The 21,916-nt window shown below is 41.7% G+C and overlaps 1 pseudogene across 1 annotated transcript in view; it reads left to right on the top strand.

The window, feature by feature from the left end:
- Positions 1-9,160: 9,160 nt before the first annotated feature.
- LOC146978260 (glutamate receptor ionotropic, kainate 5-like) overlaps positions 9,161-21,916 on the top strand; it is a 206,216-nt pseudogene continuing 193,460 nt past the window's right edge. Inside the window, exon 1 of the transcript XR_015037067.1 lies at positions 9,161-9,700. The product of XR_015037067.1 is annotated as a glutamate receptor ionotropic, kainate 5-like (transcript). The remainder of the gene's footprint in view (positions 9,701-21,916) is intronic.

Consider the following 21,916-nt stretch of genomic DNA (forward strand, 5'->3'; position numbering starts at 1 on the left):
AGGGGATCGCTCGGTCATTCATTACATTTTGGAGTGAAGGTTTTCACAGTCACAGATGGTTCATGTCTCCGGTGATCAGAGCCAAACAGAGCAGGACAAACAAACAGAGCAGCAGAGTTTAAATAGGACACAGCACGAGGTAAATGTTTGCTAATGTGGCACAAAGTGTGGACGGGAAACATGTTGTGTGGAATAGAAACATCTGTCATCGTGACAGGAGAGGTTTGCTAATGGTGAACCTCCTCAACAGTTTGAACGCACCGGTGATTTTTTCCCAGTAAAAACTCGGAACAGTTTATTTCTGCATGTTCATCCACTCCATGCTGTAAAAACCACAGCTTTCCCTTTATGGCTCAGTAATGTCCAGCCAAAAGATTATTAAACAGACTGAGATAGAGAGAGATTATTTTAATTCAGATAGTATTTGCACCCAGGGTGGATCGCCAATGTGACTATTTACAACAGTGTTGCAACTTCAATTAGTCACATGGAAGAAGTTCTGGTATAAACACTCCTAACACACTGAATCCAGTAAATTCTTGACCCTTTGAAACAGTTGTTAAATGGCACTAAGAGTAAAAGTACAGATGGACCAGTATTCTAGATATGTATGTACGGTCTACTATGTTCCTATGGGTTGTAACCAAGAGTAAAGACAGCTGACCTACATGGTCCTTTAGGATGGAGGACTGGCTGGTTAGACATGAGACATATTAAAACGCTGGTACGTAATCTCATTGAGACACAGGGACATTTATCATTTATCAATCCAGTACATACAACATTTAAGTGCAGATGCAAGTGGAAGTAGATCAATATACTAAGAGCTACAAAACAGATACAATTTCAAAGGTGTTTTTTTCAGAAATGCTGTTACACAAGTAAAATCAGAAAGAGGACGAAAATACCAGAAATGTAATGTAATGTAATGTTGATTACAGTGACAAAATAACAACCCATATCTTGAGCTGTGGTCTACATCAAAAACATGAAATATTTTTCTTCTTTTTGTTGTGTGGTAGCATGAATTTAAAAAAAAAAAAAAAAAAAAACTCCCAGTCTCTTTGCCAAGGCATGCTGGAATAGAATCCAGCTCCAAGTGATACCCCATGGGATGATTGCAAATTAAATGTTCAAAATGAAAGCACTGAACTTCACAAAGTTCAAACTTGTGGCTCAGAAACGAAAGTCACAGTTGAAGAAATGCCTAAATATATATACAGTATATACGTATACTGATATCTGTAATTTCAGGGATGATATGTGAAAGTACAAAGCTGATTCTTCGTAATGCATGCACTATGTAAACATTCTCTCCTGTGCTGTAAATTAAATGTCATTCAGACTGGAGTGCTTTCAAATGAATTTGCAGAAGCCTGACTGCACGTCTGTGACATTTCAAAAAACATGTTGGAAAATGCACAATCCACCTTTCAGCACCACCGTCCTAATGACATACCATAACACTCCTTCAGATGAGTATTTTAGCAAAACTAACATTTATCCCCAAGTAGGTTCAGCCCTCAGTCACTCACCCTGCAAACCTGTGACTTTCTAAGAATAAAGTGGACTCTTAACAGCTATTTGAGCCCCGCTGACTCAAGTAGCTGTGAAGAGTCTGACCACACAATCCAAAGCTGTGTTACCCATTCGCTCCACGTATTCATTCAAACACACCACAGGTCAAAGACAGGGCCTTTATAGAAAAGCTCATTTTTAAAGACTACTCACGGTTGAGCTCCAAACAGACGGCTGCCGCACAAAAGTGATTAGAAGTTTGATCTGTTCTGTGTCACAGATTCAAGTCATTTCATTTTGTCTCTACAAGTTTGGTCGAGGGGAAAATGGTGGAAAATAAAGTTTCTAAACTGGTCTGGAGGAACAGATAGCAGATAAAAAGTCACTGAGTTGTTGACTGGATGACAGATGCTGTTTAGATTAAAACCCATTCGCTGTTAGTCATGATGCCTTAGGTCGACCGTTTGCAATTTGAGCTGATCAGTCGTCTGAGTTTCTAAGATAGTGGCTGTCAAAAGATCCACTGTTAACTGCAATTGGCTGGATTTGATATTATAAAAGGTCCCATATTCTATACTTTTTTATTGTTTTATTTTAAGTTTCGATCCTTTAGAAGATTACTTTGTAGTTTTTAAAAATCAAAAAACATCCTCATGTAGTTTTACATCTCATCTCTTAGGTTGCTTTGTGGAGATCTAGTGACCACAAGTTGATGAACCAATCAAAAGAGAGGAAGCATTTTGGTAGCTGGAAGCTGTTTTCTGGGTGCTTGATTAATAATGTAGCAGATTCCAGGTAAAATACTTGAGAGAAACCAAATCCTGCAAAGGTTGGGTGGTTGGTTGAGGAGGAAAGGGTTTTCTCAAGGGACTGAGTACTTCACCACTTAGATACTTTACGATACACAATATTCAAAAGATTTGATGAAAGAGCTTGACATCGCATACAGGTATACCTGTTTTTTTGTGACTTGTGAGGGCATTGTAGTGTACTGTTGGGCATAGTTTGCAGGTGAGTCGTCATAATGCTGCTAAAACATGAATATTTATGCAAACAACCTACTGTCATGTCCCCAGTTTTTTTTAAAAATGTCGTTCTTCACGTGGAACCAAACAGGAGCCCCACTTGACGGCTTGGCTGCCCCCACCCGTAGAGCTGACCCCTGTCAAGGCAGCACTCGCTGCACCCGCTGGGTTCTGATGGCGTTACGTAACTCGGACAGCGCTATTGAAAAGTGTTACAGTACCCCGGACAGACGACCTTGGGCTGAAACACTGCAGAGAGATGCTTGTTACGTTTGGCAGCCTCGATGTTACATCACATAAACATAATGCAGCAGTGGCTGAAAGCCCCCTCGGGGGGGTCGGATTTCCAAAAACAGATAGAAAAAAAACAAACAAAAAAAACAGGGACATTCCGAGTTGTCTGCAGAAATCAGCACTTTATATCACTGCTCCACTGCTATCCACTGGTACTCTGGGACAGTCTGACATTTACATGTAATGAATGCGTCATTGAGGTTTTACATTGGTAAGACCTCCTTTTAATGTTTAAAAAGCAATTCAACAAAAACATTTGTTGAATTAGTAAACTTGATACCTGGACAAATAGTCATCTCACCTGTTTTAGGTAGATAAAATGTGGTACAAACATTAATATCCTCTTTAGAATGAACTATAGAGATATCTGTGGCATACATAACACATAACCAATGTAAAGAGTATTAAGTTAAGCTCTAAACAGCCCAAAATGAGGTTTGTTGTCTTGTTACCTGTTTAGGGTGTCACCCAGCCCCAATCAATATTAGCTTGTTCCACCCCACTACCACCTTAACACCCTACATGGACATGTGGTATAGTTAATGTATGGATGAGTATATGGTGGTTCGTGGCCAAACTTTTCCATCAGCAGTTAAATTTAACAGAGGTGCTCATGGACGGGAAAACTCTGTGATCACACTCTATTCAGATAATGAATCCTGTCGAGTTTAAGTGATGCTCGTCAGTCTGTTGGTTCATTTTTATAGTCCAGACTGAAAAATCTGAACATCTATTGAAGGACATGTGAAGAAAGATTATTAACCTTCACTGGACAAATCATAATTCATCCTCTGGCACCACAGTGAGGTTCTCATGTATGGTAATTTAAGGGACGTGTCTCGTCAACTGCTTGTTTGTGTTGTTGTGATAAAATGTAATGACGTTGATGATCCTCTCCATCACCCATCATCATTTAATCCACAGTGCACTTTGGTTTGGGACCAAATACCTGCGGAACTAATGACATTCCCATCAGCCTTGGCTGTACTTTGTGTTTACTGCTAATTAGCAAACACCTATCACTAATGGGGCTTTTAGCTACCTTACATTATTTCGATAATGTGCGTAGAGTAATCCTGGCCAATTTGGAGGTGATTATGTGAGCAAGTCCTGACTTTGACCCTCATAGTCAACCACATTTGTTTTTTTTTCGGCTTGTTGTGATATTTGCTTGTTGTGGAGTCTCAAGACATTTCAGGAGACTTGACTTCACATCAAGTCAGAAAATATAAAAAAAAATAAAGGTTGGGAAATGTTCTGAAATGGAAGTGTGTCCGCAGGCTGCATCCTGAAAAGCAGCAGTCGCCTTGACATTTCCACTTATTTGCTGTGGTTGTCATTCAGCACAGCACATGCTACAGGTGATATTATGCAATAAGTTACTCTGCAGCAATAAAGCAGCATATTTCCTCCTCTGTACCGACCTGCCTGTCTGACTCAGCCCACTGTAATGGAGATAAAGGGAAAAATAGGAGCTTTATAGCGGCAGACAGACGCATTCAGTTCGTTTTCTTTAAACAGCTCTGCTCTCTGTCCGCCCTGTTTGAGTATTAATGATAATTCAAGTGTAGTTTACATTTTAACAGAGTTTGTATGCTGATACTAAATCACAGTAATCATTTCAACCACTGCGATAAATGTGTGTTTTCGAAGTGCATTTGCTTGAATCCACGGTAATCAATTATAGTCTCCAGTTTTCCAGTAGTTGTCTTTCTCTCAGACATGCACACATCTCTTTGTGCAGCCATTTATTTGCTATAAATGTGACCTGATCTTCATCTAAGTTAAAAATGTATACAAAGAAAAACAACTTCTGGAAGCTAATAACACACAAGAAATTATAATATTTTCTGCAAACATTCACATTGTTGGTGAACCCTTGGATTCAGTAACTAGTTAAATCCCATTTGGCATCAACAAAGTGAAACCGGGTCTTCCACTAGCTGATCTCAGACCTGCTGAAGGTTCAGGGTTCAGGAGGACATCTCTATCTTACTTACAGAGCTGCCTCAGCTCAGACTTTTACTCAGGATGTCTGGCTTTGGGATGTCTTTTCAGATCATGGCACAGACAATATCTGCTGTATTAAGGTCTGGAAGGTGGCTTTTCTTTGTCTGTTGTAGATTTGCTTTGATATTTAGGGTCATCACCCAGCTTCTTCTGAGCTTCAGCTGGTGCACAGCAACCCTGACATTATCCTGGAAGAGACCTTCATAAACTCGATGTCCAGATCCAGAGGATCAAAGAGCAAAGTCCAAAATCATGACATTTGTGATGCTTTGTCCCTATTTTACACTGCACATAAAGCCATATTTTCAACCTTAGCCTAATCAGTCCATAAAACATTTTCTTAATATTGTTGTGGAGAACCAAGCTGCTATTTGACAAAGCTTTGGTGCAGAGAGCAGCAGCTTCCACTGTGGTGTTAAAACCAAGGGCCTTAACACCTCAAAATTAGGTTTAGGGTTAGAGTTAGGTATCGTCAAGGTTGCTAAGTAACAAGAGCCACACTTTGTAATACAATGGTAAGGGCAGGTAGAGCTGACAAGACAAATTCCCAGTAGGTCACACTGTCTCATTTCAGTTCTGCCTTCATGACTACAACAGCCACAAAGTAAAAGTGCTGCACTTTCATATATGGTCATATATGGTGTCCTGTGAGGGACCTGGACCTTGAATTGGGACACAGCTTCTGTTTACACCAACCCAAAGCATGATGGAAACTGTGATGCCAAACCCTGAACATGTTAAGCCTTAATGCAAGAAAATATAAAAGAATATACAATTTACACCGGGCAAAGTCATACTTCACACTCCACTTCTTAAAATCACCTTATGCTTCAGCTTTATCTGTATTCCCATTTTGATTCTGGCTCTGAATGCATCTCCAACTTCAACCATCAACCACATGGGTAGAGGAGCCTGTATGTAGCTTGAGAAGCAAAACCAAGGGTGTTAAACCACTGACGAAACACTAACTTCAACTTTCCTTGTAAATGAAATGAATCACAATGAAGTAAAAATGTCCCAGAGCTCAACGGATCATTGAACTAAAACCTTCACCTCCCATTTTCCCCCATGACTGATACAGCTAACAAACAAAATCACCCAGATTCACATTCAGCAAACACCCACTCCCCCACCCTACTGCTGTGCCTCGCTGAAGGACACCACTGTTTTGCTAAAGTCATGACAACAATCATATTTATAGAAAAAAAAACAAGTACTCCCTCAGTACAGCAGCCTGTTAGCACAGTGTACAGCCCAGCAGAGTGTACTGCTTGAGCGCAGGGGTCGGCTCTGAAAATGAGCACTGTATAATGGAAGCCAGCGGAGATGTGAGTGGTCCCAGCGCTCCAATGTAGAAATCCTCGGGTCAAGGAGTAAAAAGCTAAAGTCACTGAAACCTCCAGTCAGTTCTCTTCATGTCCACCTGCTTGGATTTAAAGTCCAAACATGATGATGAAATGTCAGTGAAGGTCCTGACAAACACATCCAAAGGGTTTGTGGACTGTTGTCAAACTCCTCCATTAGCTGCACCTCTGACATGAATTTAATGTGTCTCTCTTTACTCACTTCAGCTCAACACGGAAAGTCTTTATTGGAGTGACCTTTAAAATCTTTTCCTTTTTTTTCTACAAAAACAGAAAAACAAAGTTACATAAAACGAAGTAAGTGTTGATGTTTGGGTTTCAACAAATGTTTGATCGGACTGATTCTTTCAGTGGGTTTTTCTTTTTTTTTCTTAACCACGCTGTTTGTTACACTGTAAGACGACATGAATGCACCTGACCCAGTCCCGACCCTCATCTTCGGTTGGTTATGACTTTCTTTTTTGGAAAACCTGCCTTCAGGGCCCAGAAATAACGTGCCACAGTGCAGAACCAAAAAGTGTGCTGCTGTATGCATGACTTCTGTCTGTCAACCAAATAGCCCCTGTGGGATAATAAAGACTCCTTAAACCTTGAGAAAGATAACAGAACCAGTTGTTTGACGTCCATAAGACGAATGTGAATGGGTTGTGCAGTAATCAAAATGTCCATAAACCAGAACTTTCATTAGATGAGTAAAAACAGAAACAACAACATATCTGATTTCATTCCAAACAGAAATCCAGGGCTGAAATTCATACTTTGAGACACTTCCTGCTCTGATCTGATTTACTTTTTGACCCTAATTTGATCCTATAGTTTCCTCCCTCCTACACTTAACTGAAGTCTCTGTGTCTCTCCTCGTCTTCTCATGTTCTTTTCCCATCTGTACATCACAAACATGTGTTTTCTCTCCCACTTTGCTCAGAAACCTCATTACTCCTCCCACTCACCTCTGAGACTTTAGATTTTGAGATGAGATTTTTCTCTCAGGTTGATGCAACGTCTAGCTCTTTTTTTTTGTGGTTGGTTTGTTTCCCACCATGTTCTTCATCTTGTTGAGATGCCTTCACAAACTCCAGTCACGACTGCACTTCACAACTTTATTTTGTTTTTGTTGTCTGTTGTGCTTTTCCTTTCTCTTCTTTTTTTTTTGGCTTTAAGAATTTGGGATTTCTATAATCCTCTTTGCTGTTGTCTTCATCTGCTGCTCTGTATTTTATCATTTTGATGTTCAAATAAACATTTTGCTTTTTGGATGGTGCTTTTATTCAGAGCAACACATTTAGGGCAAGTATAAACCTTGTACTCCAAATCCTTACATGGATCTGATACATTGGAAAATTAGACTCACAAGGTTTTCACACAGTATCAATCAGTTAAGAATCTTTCGATCTAATACTTTTCAATTTTCTTGTCCTTTCAGGTCTCATCAGATCTTCCGTGTCGCCTCCACGCATGTGGTTTCCCAGATTGCAACAGGTGTGACCCGTCGCTACCCCACTCCTCCCACTCTGTCAATCAACACTTCTTCCTCAGAGGTGCCATGGCAACCACATCTGTTCAAAGGCTTGGTGGTCCCCAGCTGCTGCAGTGAGGACACCAAGGAAGGAAAAAGGTAAAGAGGACTCTGGATGTTTCTGAGCCACAGAGGACCGTCGGAGTTTGTGGGAGAATTCTCCTGGATCCTGTTTTGGTTCTGTGACGTGAAAAACAAGTGTAACTGAAACAAAACCTCCAGCGCCGACGAGGTGGATGTGATGTAATTTGAAGGAACTGAACAAAACAAACAAGGACAAATTTAATTTTCTTTATTTATTTTTCTTCTTCTTCGAGATGTCGACTCACAGGAGGTGATGCTACCATGTAGCCCCCAACGTTCTGCTGAAACCTCCCAGAAACTTTCTGTCCACGCGATTCGACGAGCTGAGAGTATGCTGGATGTGTGACCGCACACATACGATCACACGCACGCGCATTCATCAAACCGAAACAAACACGCACTCGATAAGCTGAGCAAGGAGTTATAAAGTGCTATCAGGTTATTATCGGCCCCGGCGCTTCCTATTTTCGTCTTTAATCTTTGTAGTCTGAGTAATCATCTTTTTAATTAATGGCAACGGCGGCGTGAAATCTTCCCCGCCAACCCCCTCCCCACTCTCCTTTCCTGCCGCCGCCAGAGACACCTGAAACCAATTAGCAACAGCAGATCTAGATGGGGGATTAGACACAGGAAGAGCAGGAGAGATTAGATACAAACACAAAGAGGAGGGAAACAGAAGAAGACGAAGAAAAAGAAAAAAAACAAGCAAGGAGCCAAAAAAAAAAAACAACGAGCACGAGCGAAGGAGGGGTTAAAGAGAGAGCTGTCAGTCAGGCGGAGTAATCGATAGGAGGGAGGAGCAGAGGGTGGGCCAGTGGGGAGGGTTATGGCGAGACCAGGGCGATGGCACTCAGCAAAGATAACAACTGGTTGTGAGTCAGCAGGTAAAGTCGACTGTAAGAGCCCAGAGTCTTGACTGACAGGTGCTCCAGCTGCTCCAGGACTCATTGTCATTCCCTGCACCGCGTAGAAGGCAAAGCGAGGGAGGAAGGAGGAAGCACGGGAGAGAGAAGAACGAGAGAAGAGACTCCTGGCCGGTCGCCACCATCAGGGCCAATTAAGAGAATTTGATTATATGCCTTAATCTTGGCAGTCAGGTGGAAAAGCAGACAGGAAGAGAGAGAGAGGAGGCAGAGCAGGTGCCTCCGACACACGCCATTATCCCCGTTAGTGTGTAAGCAAGTTTGGTTCAGCCCCAATCGTGTGTTTTCTTCATCTCTCCCACAAACGAGGGCTGCTTTTTTTTTGCTCTTTTTTTGTATTTGGATGAGAGGGAGCTTAAGTGGTGGAGGCTCCTCGAGAGAGAAACTGGGGGAAAGGAAAACAAGAGTGGGGGAAAGACTCTTTTTCACACCTGAGATGTAAATTTTTCACTTCCTCATTTGCTAGCAACAGCAAACGCTTTTGGTAGAGCTCAAGCTGAGATTTACCCAACCTGGAGGACGGTTTTTCTCTTTTTCTCCTTTCCCCAATTCGTTCCCCCGAGACTTTTCTTCTTCTCCCTTCCCAGTGTTGAATTTCCTCCCTATCTGGAAGTTTCGCCGTCTGCCTCCTCACTCCCCATAATCAAGCATAAGATAAAAGCGAAACAGGACAGAAAGACGGCAAAATAAAGAAAGAGAGGGAGAGGGAAACGGCAAGGGATTGAATCTGGAGAGGACAGAGCAGAGACTTGAAATCCTCCAGGCTCCCGCCAACTGTCCCCAAAGCTTTACTTCCTCTTTGTAAAGTTCCTCTTCTCCTTGGAGCTTTTTTTTCGCAGCTCGCCTCCTTGTGGATCCTATACTCTGCAGCGGCCGTCTGTCCCGGATCCCCGTTGAGATTAAACTGGCTTCCGTCATCCGAGGAAATCTTTTGGTATCGGCTCCTGGTGTCGTCATCTTCATTCTGTAAGTACATCTCCTCCCTCTCTCTCTCTCTCTATGTGTCTTCACCTTTCCTTCCTTCCAGTTGTCCTCTCCTTTCTGTCTTTTCTCCTGCAGAGTCTGAAGCTGCTCATAGACAAAAATAACAAAACAGTTGCAGTTGCAATACAAAGCCCCTGCGGTTCACCATGTTCACTTTCTGTTGCGATTGACTCATCCCTGAAAATCAGGGATTGTGCTTTTCTTTGCCTCACTGCTGGGGAGAGTCAAACTCTGTGAACTGCTCTGCTGCTTAAATGTTGCTTCCACTACACGGATTTGTGATTTTTGATGTTTTTTTTAATGATTTCTTCTCAAAAGAGTCTTCACTTTTCGCACAGTTTCCTTCCCTGATTTCCTCTGGTTTCTGTGTACCTGTGATTGCTGCTGTTTTCAACCTTGAAAATGCTCAATTGTTCTCTCTCCGAATCAAAACACACATTTCAATCTTGTTCAGGATTCAATTCCCAAAACTCCCTCGCTCCCAGCCAGGTGTAACTCACTCAGACGTGCTGTGGCGAGGAGGACAACCACGGTCACAAGCACAACGCTGTGCCCCTTGTTTTGTAAAAGTTAAATTGCTAATCCACAAGTTGTAAACAAGGAAACTTAGACATTCACAGAAACTCCAGTGGTGCAAAATAATAGACCCATTTGCAGCCTACGTTATCTAAAAGCTGCACGCGCAGTTTGATAACACAAGTACTATTTTGCCCCGGCAACTCAAACGAGCAAGCAAGCAGGAAAAGTTTTTAACGTTAAATAATACCATCAACAGCATCAAAATGTAGGGTTATTGTGTGTACGGCTGTCAAAATCACACACACACAAAAACAGGGTCAAATTAAGCCCTGCCTCCGGGATTGGCGCCATTTGCTAACGTCGTTTTCACACTCACTAATCTAGTATACGGATCTGAAAACCGGTTACCATTTGATAAATTAAGTTTGTCGAAGTAGCATTCTCGATCTTTGACGAAGTTTAGTTTGACAAGCTATTGTTCTCTGCCATACTTCCGCTACCAGAATGCGCGCACAGCTCAAGTTTGTCGTGATTGTTTACCAACAGTAAATGGATCTATATTGCTGTCTGCTGTTAAATGGGATGAAACCAAATTTAGATAGGCTACATCTATAGTATCATATTTAAACACAGAAAACCAGCCATTTGCGATTATGCCGACAGCGCTAGGAGGAGATATTTTAGAGATGTTTAGCTATTACTACGTAGCTCAGTTTAGTTGTTTACTCACCAGTCCAGAATAAATTTTGAGTTTGCATCAAACCCCATTCAACAGCTGTCTCCAGCTACAGTTAGCAGCTCTTGTCTCTTTCATGTCTAAATAACTTGTTATAAGTGAACTTTTGTCAAGCAACAATAACCACATTCCAGCAATAAACACACAGAATCACAGAAATCTTAGCATGGCTAGCAGGCTAATAAACAGAAAGATTCACAGTTTAGTTACTGTATACTGATACCATAAAACTAAGCTCTTCAGGAACTCACACACAGTGAGTGAACAGTGTCAGGTTGTAAAAGCAGCTGTGGACACCTGCATGAATGTGACTGGATGCTGCTTCCTTGCTGCTAGCCAGGCAGTTGATGAATTAGTGATGAAACATAAATGAAGCAGCTGATTAAAATGAACTCAGGTAAACACAACTTCAGCGCAGAGAAGGAGCTGAACTAACATAACACAGAGTCCAATCAAACACTTACTCCTCACTGACTTCTGTCCTTGTTTCTTTTTAAGAACACATTCATAAAGATAAGTTGACTCCCCCTAACCCATATTTGCATGAAGTTAAAGGGATATTTCAATATTTTGGCAAATTCTCCTATTGCCATAATCCCTATAGTTTTAGGAGTAGGTTCCCTCATCAAACTAAATCCAACAACTCATCCAGGTTGTTGGGTTGTGTAGGTTTGATGAGGGAAACGTAGAAATACCATGCAGATCTAAAAACAGCTTTAAGGTAATGAACCTAATGGCAATAGGCAAATTTGCCAAAATGTTGAAATATCCCTTTAACTGTGAATGAATGAATTTATATTTATTTAAGTGTCATGCACCAATTAAAGCAGAAGTAAGCGATCCGGTGGTTTTGGCTAACTTCTTGTCAGCCGATGGAGTTAGCAGTCCCCGCCCTCGTCCCTACGTCACCACATTCACGCGCATCCCTTGGCTGCACACACAGAGAGGACCGCCCCTTTATGCCGTTCTCTCTCCTCATTGGATAAAGGTTGTAGGATACAAGGAAGCATACAAGAAGTTTTCTCCTCGGCTTACAGCAGAGCAGAGTGACTGACAGACCCGTGTTTCAGACCAAACACTCTATATAAGTGATTGCTGTCGGAAGATATAACTATTTAAGACTTATATTAACACAAACATTCCGCTTACTTCTGCTTTAAGGCGCCCAGCCTATAAGGGCTTACAAGATACATTTCAACTGTGTGTGGGCTCCAAGCTGCAGCAAACGAAACACACCTGACATTTTCTCTTTGTGTTTCTGTCCTTGTATCCAAAACATGGTCACATTTTTGAATGTTTAGTTCTCTACACCATTGTTACTGAATAGTGTGTATCTGCTGCTTTTCAAAGAGTCCTTGGGCAAGATGCTGACCCCAAAGATGTGGATGAATTGGTTGGAAAAGAAAGAGTGATTTGTAGGTGAAAGTGCGATGTGAATGTATGTTGGACTGTGTAGCAGTGTAAAGGTTTACAGTCGTTATGATTAAAGACAGGTAGGATTGGAAACAATGAAATAGACAAAGAACTTAATCAGAAAGTAATTTGGTGAGTTGATATGTGCAATAACAGATGAGATATTTTCTCAATTTTCTGAATGATAACATCAACGCTTATCAATAGGCTACTTTTTAATTCAGGCTTGTGATACGGTTAATACTGGGTTTCAAGGCCTATTCCTATCTGGAGCTCTGGTGAATCTCTAACCTCACCCATAGGGAGTGACTTTGACTCCATCTTCAGTCCAACATCAATGTGTGGGACTGTTTGGTCTGAGTCATAGTCATGAGAGCACTGTTCTTCTCTTGCAGTGATAAAGAAGAACTTTTTAATGGGAGCAAATGACAGTATTTGTGCTCCCTTGGGAGATGTAATTCACAGTTTCTCCATCATGTCATCATCGGCTCTTTGATTGATTTTCTTCCTCCCAGGCAGCTTGGTTTAAAGTCATTTCTATGAAAATCGAGTTGCAGAGAGAGATAATCCATCTCAGTGAACGGTAGCACCTTTTATATTTTTGATTTTCTCTTCCTCGTGTCTGGGATAATTTCTGGCAGTTTGCTCTGGAGCCATAAAACCAGTGATTGGCTCAGAGCGGCAGCGATCCACATTATAACAGTTAGAATTATTACAGTGAAAAAAAAGTTAACACTTATTGTGAAGGTCATTCATCTCCGCTGATACTGATGTCGTGGTGTGAAGTTGCTGTCACTTTATTTTGAGGGGAACACATTTTAACAATGAGATTTTGATGTATTATTTCCCCTTTGGGATAGTTTCACCTTGCAATCTCACTGGGTTGACGTCATATGCAGCAAAAGGGGATGCAATTTTATTTTTACTGATGTGTATATTGTACTGTTGGACCCACTATCCAACGTTGCATGATTTAGTCTTTAGCTGAAATCATCAGCCAATCAGACAAGCGACTTAGAGCCTTTAGCAGGTTTAACATAACCTGTCTAGATTGACTTAACCTAGACTGACTTAACGTCACACTATAACTTGTTGGGCCATGAAGTGTCCATGTATTGGAGCCTGTGTTGCCCAGAAAAATGAGAACTCATTTGAAGGAGTCTCCAATGGATGTGGTCCAAGTGTTGGGTTTCAGTTCAGTTCAACAGCAAATGGTAGGCTAACTGCTGAAACCAAATGGTTTTGTGTTTGTGAAAGTAAAGGTTATGTCTTGTTTGAAACCATTCAATTACACCTAAGCTTCTCCATTCAAAGATGGCCACACCTTCGCAGACCGTGTCCTCCATTGTGCCGTAGATTTCTGGCTTTGCCTCCTGTTTTGGACAGGTACAGGCCTGCTCTTCACTCTGCACCTTTAATGGATTTGATGTCAATGCGACTCTGAGCTTCTTTTAATAACCCGTGAGTGAACTGAACGTAGCTACTGCAGTGTCAGCTTAAATGTTCCAATACTGAAGATGAGGAGAGACTGTAGAGGCAGGTGAACCGCTGAGGCCTTGTTAGTGACTCATCACTGCTCCATGGCCACTCACTGATATCTGTTTTTACACGCACGTCACCTCCTCCTCTTTAAGTTGTGTTATTTTTTTAATTCCATTTCCTGCTTTAGACACTCAATGAATATTTTGTCTCTCTGCTGCGGCTGCGGCTGCTGCTGCTGCTGGTTGTGGTTTTGAACAAACTGCCGAAAGGGCCTGTCAGCGCAACTCCAAGTTAGAGCAATAGAAAAATATACAAAAAAGAAAATATTATTATCAAACTCTCTGTTTCTCAGTTATTCAAAATAAATCTGTATTTCGATTGGAAGTTACACCATGAAACACCAACTTAATAATTGTGTATAACTTCTTTAATAATGACTTAATAACTTTGTATTGCTACAATATATCAATGTGCTGTATAGGAAACAATTACATTCCCCCCTTTTACTCCTTCTGTCTTTCCTCTGTCCCTATTCTCCTTCATGATCTTCTCTTCCCTCTTTTACTTGAATCTCTCCTGCATCCTAAATCCTCCCTCTCCCCCTCCCCGTTCCTCCCTCCCTCCCTCCCTTCAGCGCGTGTTGGAGTGCGTCATCGTGGGCGTTCGGTCAGGCACCGCGCTCCCTGCATTCACTCCTTCGTGTTTTTTTTTCTCTTCCTTTTCTTCTTCTTTTTTTTTTTTAAATGTCTGATAATAGTACTAAGCTCTGAAGTAAATGTTCCTGCGTAGGAAGAAAGAATCAATAAGGCTTTATTCAGACGCTGCATCACCGCGCGCGCGTGTGTTCATGTGTGTGTATTCATGTGTGTCTGTGTGTGTGTGATTTGAATTTTGATTTGAAATGATCGGGGTTGAGCCGTGTGTGTGAGTGAGATGAGCTCCTGCAGGACTTGATTGGTTGATTATGGAGGGATTGTGTGTTTGGCATACACACACAGCCTGTTTATGAAGCCACGCGGCTCCTGATGAAACGTATCAGCTGTAATGAGTTCTTTATCAACATTTACCCTTTTTGTTGCTCCAGTCAGGGGGTAGGAAGCTAATCCAAAGCCCCCACGGAAACTGCACTTCACATTGTGCAGATATGATCTTTGTTGGTGAATTCAAAATTGAAAAACAATGCATACATTAAAGGGATAGTTCACCCAAAATTCACATTTCACTCATTATCTACACACCCTCATGTCGACTAAGGGCTGGGAGAATTTTCAGAGTCCTCCGTGCTTTCTCTGAGTTACGGGGGGCACTTGTATTGAAGCCCCAACATGAGAAATTGTTCCGCCGGTGACACAGGAAGAGCAGTGAACTGAGACACTGGGAGCTTCCGCTACAAACAAGCTTAAAATATAGACTTATTTAATTTTTTTTCGGAACAATTTCTCTTGTCGGGGCTTCAATACAAGAGGGACATTACAGACGAGCAGTATGGAGGTATTTGGATGTTTTTTGGTGTGTCTTTTTGGACGAAGAAAAATGAGCACCATTCACAACCAAATACTACCCCCCCCCCCCCCCCGTAACTCCGAGAAGGAACAGAGGAAAATTCTCCTAGCCTTTAGTCGACATGAGGGTGAGTAGATAATGAGTGACATTTGAATTTTGGGTGAACTATCCCTTTAAAAAAACTGAATCTTAAATTGAGCCACTGGCAGTATTTATTTTGCATGAAAATGTTGCACCTGCTTTAAGCTGAATCCAATGTGAACCAGTGTTTGTTTACATCATTTATGTGGATACACTATAGAGAACTCAGTACATAAATGATGCATAGATGGGGCCATGTAGCTTAAGCAAACATGAACACCGGCGTTCTGGTTGTTATCACTGCTGCCATCTTGGATCCTGTCTCCATCTGTTTATCTGCTCTTCTTCTCCTTGTTGATTTCTTCTTCTCCTTCTTCTTCCCATTTGTACTTAAACGGCCTTGACTGGTTGCTCAGACCCAGGAGAGTTCACAGTCAACTCATACGTGCACACAACAGCGATGAAATGTTGTTTTCTCTGTGGTCAGTGGTGCTACAGAAACGGAGCAAACAAAGAAGCCGACACAAGCTGCAAAAACAAGATAAATCAGCGTGAAGAGTCAGAGCAAGGACGTGGAAGCCAAGCTCTCTTGTCGCTGCACATTTCTTGCAATTAAAAAAATAATGTTTTCTTTTACTTTAGCATATTGCCAAAAATAACAGATCGTTTTTATCTGCAAATGAGCAAATAAACAAAAGTGAAGTTTGTTGTTGACAAGTGAAGATGAGGTTGTGACAGATTTTCCTGTTCTCCACTTCAGACACTTAACACTAATGAGCATTTGTTGTTTCATTCTGTGTTTCTTGCAACTCTTGGCTCTTAGAGGTTAACCACCTAAATAACACGCGCTCTGTGTGAAGCGTTGAGGTGGCTCGCTGTCGACCAAACTTTTTTTGAATTCTCCTGACTCCCCCCCCTGTTTCCGTTGACTCATCCCCATGTGGACTTTTTAAACAGCTGAAACTCTGTGGGGATATATTCGAAGCAAATCTGGGTGAAATGGGGACATTCCAATAAAGCTTATAGGCTCTCTATCCCTCAGCTATTAAACACACTATCATGGAAGTGACTTTGACTTGGAACGTCTCCGCCTTCAGACTTGGCCACATCCATCCTGACTCTATTAGACGCCACAATCAGCTGCGCGGACTCCTAAAGAGCTTCTGTCTGGGGACACTATTACCTGCAGTAAGTTACGGTGGAAGGAAGATAACAATTATGGAGCCTCCATCATTTTTCCTCCACTTCCCCTCCTGCACGGAACCACAGGTGGAGAAGGAGCTCGGTGGATGGACGGTTTAAGGGGGTCAGACCTCCTCCGTCACTGTCTGTGGCTGCACGCTGCATCGCGCCGATAATTGAGGCAGCCATATTGATATCCTGCTCGGCTGTGATGGAGGAAAATCACCCTCTATTTGCCGTTAATGGCGATGCCGAGCGGGGACGGATACTTTTGACTTTGCGCAGGCGTCTGAGCAGAAACAGGGAGAGTTCATGCCGAAATTAGAAATAACACAAATCACAATGTGTCTACAGACGGGTTTTAAAAGGTTGAGAGTCATTTTTTCTCATAATTATCAGTGCAAAAGCTGAACCGATGCAGTGATACACAAGGTAAGAACAATTACTAGGCGAGACAAAGAGGCTGTTGTCCTCGGGAAAGCTCTCAATTCATCAGTGGTGCAGCTTGTTTCTCTGCAGCAGTGAAAGTAACATAACCTCACTCCATATAATACTAGGTTATTCTGGAAAAGTTCAATACTGACACATCATGGAGAAATTGCTGCATAAAGTTAAAGAATGAGATGATCAGAGTTTAATTTTGGTTTATTTACTTTGAAACCAAAGCCTGTTTTGTACTGGTCAGAAAACAAAAAAAACTGATAATATTGTCCCCAATCCCGCTCCACAGTCATTTTCACAGCTTTACCATGCTGAGCAGAAACACTATAACACACATCAGTCGTCAGTCAAGCAGAAACACCGTTGCTACGCTCTGCGATGAAAGAGTGAGCTGCAGTCCTGAAATAAGTTTCAAAAACACACAATTGCAACATCTCGTGGAGTAATTTTCGGACCATTGAGCGCACCTGAATATAAGCCGTACCAGCTAAATGAAAAGAAAATACATTTTGTACTTGTATATAGGCCGCACTTGAATATAAGCTGCAGGTTTGCATGTTGTAACATGAGATATTTACACAGAAAGACAGTAGGGAACTGTGCAAGTCCGCTCGCTTTTCCGCAGCTTTGCTAACCCTCCTCTCGCCCATGTGCATTTGTTGACAACGAAGCCGGTGAAAAATCAATTAATGGAGCTGTGGATAATGTTACATAACATATACGATGTTACGGCGTGTGTGTTTGTGTAGTCTTAACCGTCATAAACAAAAGACGAGAGCTGGGACACCGGGATGGGCAAAAAAAGTAGCGGCTTATAGTCCTAAAAGTACGGTATACTGTATAGTGTGTGCTCTGTAACTGCATATGGTGGCATTGCTCCCTGCAGGCTGTCAATGATTGAACTTATATGACAGTGCATATTGAGGAAAAAACATAATTATACCTGATGATTTTGGTGTAGAGAAGATGCACAGCAGCAACATTTTCCCTATGTTACAAGAGATTTTGGGAGATTTGGGCCAACTCTCATCCTGCTGAGATCTGAAATCGCCTCTGTTTATTATTAAATTTTCATTTCTTAACTCAAAAATCATCACAGTATGATCACCCGAGCATTGACTGCAACAGTTCGTGTCTATTGTAGTAACATGTCATTCCCTACTTATTTCTTGTCACCTCAATACTGTTAGCTATATAACAAGTGCACGAAATGACAAAAAGCCAGAGTCTGATACATGTTTCACATCAAACTCAGTTTTTCTGGATCAAAGTTGGCATGAAGCAAATGTCAAGTTTTTCATTGTTTCTCTTTCCTCCCACAAACTTACATCAGACTTTGAAAGACGCCCTGTTGGCAGTTATTTTTATCAGCAGATATTTCACTTTGAATACTTCATGTGAAAGTGATAATTGCAAATGCCTTCAAATGTTGAATATTTGTTTTGGAAATTAAAGACATGTCAGTCTGAATTAAAAAGAATCTTAGGGTTTTTATATGTAGACACAGAAGCTCCAGATGACAGAGGGTAACATGCCTCCTCACATTGGAGCGGGGAGCAGCAGTGGATCGTCTGGACGCTGGTTGTTGCTGTAATGATGTTAAAATGACATTTGATGTTGTGTTGCCGGGCTGATCTTTTTAAAAGGTCAACTTCAGAGCTCAGACACGGGAGAAGTAAAGAGATCAAATTTGATATGGAACGCTGATTTATCTTTCACCATGAAAACGTAATGTCTCAGTTATGGTGAGTTGTGTCAGTAATAAGACGGTGTTTGAATTATTCATATGGTTTCATATAAATCTGAAGGGGCCGTAATGTTTGTTGACTGCTGCTGGAAGCCGATGTATGTTGACTGATTGCTCCAGTGGAGCTGAGGCGGCGAGGCGGCCGGGTGTCGCTGTGAATCCCAGAATGAACTGTGGTGTTTTACAGGTGGGATGTTTGCATGAAGGTCGAGTGCAGGGGTGTGTTTTTTTATTGCTTATTGTGTGTCTAATTCAAGACTAAATCACGTTTTATTTCTACAAAGTTACTGGATGTAATTCTCATTGATTGTGATGAATACTCCACCTCAGCCTTCACAAAGTCGTCTTCACCGATCGACATAAGTTCTACATAAGTTTACAGTTGTCATCAGTTGTCCTGAACAGTTTTTAGTGAATTACAATAACAAACAGTGACACTGGTTGTTATCTATAAAGTTAAGTACTCTCCAGTAGCCTCTGTCCCAATTAGTCACTAGCAATCAATGTAAGAGCCATTTTGCCTTTTATTTTGGTGTTTATTTTTTTAGTTTTATTTTGGTAGGTTTGATTTGGTAACAGGAAGTTACGTCAGGCACTACTACTTTTATTTAATGAAGTGGCCTTTCTCTTCCTCCAACCCATAAAAAGAAAGTCACTATCCGGTGGCTGGTACATGATACGTGACATGCAGTGCTGGAACTTAAGTTATTTTGTGGTAAGAACAAATTAATCCATTTGTGAGTAACATTGGAACTTTCGTTTGGACTGGTTAATTGCACCCTTGCACGCGTCAATATTGTGTATCACCCACTGGATAGTGACTTTCTTTTTATGGGTGGGAGGAAGAGAAAGGCCACTTCAATCAACATTAACTTCCAGCAGCCAGACATCTCGTAAACATGACATTCTGTGGCAGCAGATACATTCAGACACATATGATACAGGATGGATGTTTGGGAGAGGTTGACAACACCTTTGACCAAAGTTGTTTTCAACTCAGCTTCCACTGCTCTAAGATCACATGTGATGCTTGTGGAAGCTAAAGCTGTGCATTACAGATCATCATACAGATTCATAATGTGTGTCTGTGAAAGATCAGCAGGATATTGTTGCAGGTGCAGAGCAGCTGCTTTCATGGAAAGATCAGTGTGTACTGTACTGTATGTTGTGTGTATTGCAGGTGAGAGAAAGAGGAAGAAAAGCTGGTGACCGAAGCTGTGTCAGCAATTAGTACTTACTCCTTAAGACCTGACTACAGTCCAAACAATGGGCCAACAAATGTCGACAACACTGAAGCAGGACAATGATTTCAATTGATTTTATACAATTACTTCTATGCTGCTAATTTAATAGGTTCACTCTCAATTTAAAGGAATATTCCTCGTACTTACTGGGCCAGGGGGGAGTAAAGACAGACAAAGGGAGCAGCAACATACAGTACAAGGGAGTGACTTTCTAGCTAAGTAAAGTCAGGGAGCGCAAAATCACAGGAGGAGATGCCCTGAATTTAAGAGAGCTGCTGCTGCTGCTACTGTCATAAAAAGGTATGCTTTAGTGTAGTCCATATTTCTCTCATTGGTGTAGTAAACAGATGACTCACACACTGAGAAGGTGTTTTTTTGGACGGGGTGAGTGTGGGGAGTGGGGGGGGGGGGCTTGGTTGTTTGGCTCTGCAGCTTGCCTATCTATAAAAGTCACTGCACACCACTGATGTAGAGCCTGTTCCAGTGAAGCTCCATAAATTAAATGTTAAAATTAATTCCATATATTGTTCACCTCCGCCGCAGCAGCAGCTTTAACAAACAGCCCTGCCGGCCGCAGGAAGGCGTTTGCCTCGATGATAGATTTGTTTTCAATCGTCTCCTCTGTATGAAGTCATATCCATTTCTACAGGAGTCCCATCACCGCAGCATGATAGAGACATCTATCAAACCGTGTGTGTGTGCGTCTGCCCGTGAACATTAGTGCATGAGCATTATGCACCTGTGGATGTATAAATCTGCCTGCGTGCGCTGCGGCAGCCTCGCCTCCGCTCACATCACTAAATATGGACGCTCTGACCTTTCCATAAAATGCACTGAATCCTCCTAGAAGCTCTGATCTCTTATCGATCCTGCCTCTTAAGTGCACTCCAGGTATGAATGGAGATGGAGATGAAGGGGCTTGAGAATACAGAGTGTAAAATAAAGCAGCCGCAGCTCAATATATGGAAAGTTGTCAAGATTATAGTGTTGATCAGGTAGGGAAAAAACCCTCTTCCTGACCCCTCTTGACCTTCTCGAGTCTGAACCGCTGCAGCATTAAATGAGCCGGGATTCAAAGTTTAAAATCATTGAAAAATTAACTATAATTGGCTGCTGCAAAATCGACCAGGGTTCCTGCTGAAAGGAACACCCACTCACATTTTATGAAAAGCGCGCTCGTTCAGAAACCTGAAGAGTCTGTCAGTAGAATAGGAGAAGTGTTCTCATAATGTTTCTGGACCTACAATACGTGAAGTCAAGGCTAATGGACGGCCTGTGGTTTTTGAAAAAGGGATCTAAGGCTCAGGAGGCAGTGATGGGAGATTTGTCCTTATTGTTCCGACCTTTTACAGACGAAGGAACAAACAAGCATGAAGAAACAGTAAATGGATACTTAAATAAATTAAGGTCAAGTTTCATACAGATTAAAGGCAAAGCACTTCAGCTCATTAAAAGAGCTTGTGCTCCATATGAAATAAAATGAAATCATTAGTTTGCAGCTCAGTGCTCTGTGATAAATCACGACTATATGTCTATACCTACCTGAGGTTAGAGTTCAGTATCAAATTGTACCTTGGTTTTTGGTTGGATCGCAACAACAACTCTGACTGACTGACTGACTGAGTGACAAAGTTTTCGCATTGGCTGTTTCTCTTTAAAATGAATCGCAGGGTGATTAGAAGCAGTGTTACCAATTTATTGCAGTTGCGATTTACTGACTTTCCTGAGCCCTTTAGAGCATCTGACATTTGCTTCTGTTGACAGGAGTCACCAGTTCTGCCTTGTGAGCAGTTTCCTCTGCCTATTTGCCTGGACAAGGTTTTCATCTGCTGTGCTTTTGCAAGGGATTT

This window comes from Trachurus japonicus, chromosome 11, assembly GCF_045865225.1.
Source record: "Trachurus japonicus isolate A0001 chromosome 11, Traja_1.0".
In the NCBI taxonomy this organism is placed as follows: Eukaryota; Metazoa; Chordata; class Actinopteri; order Carangiformes; family Carangidae; genus Trachurus; species Trachurus japonicus.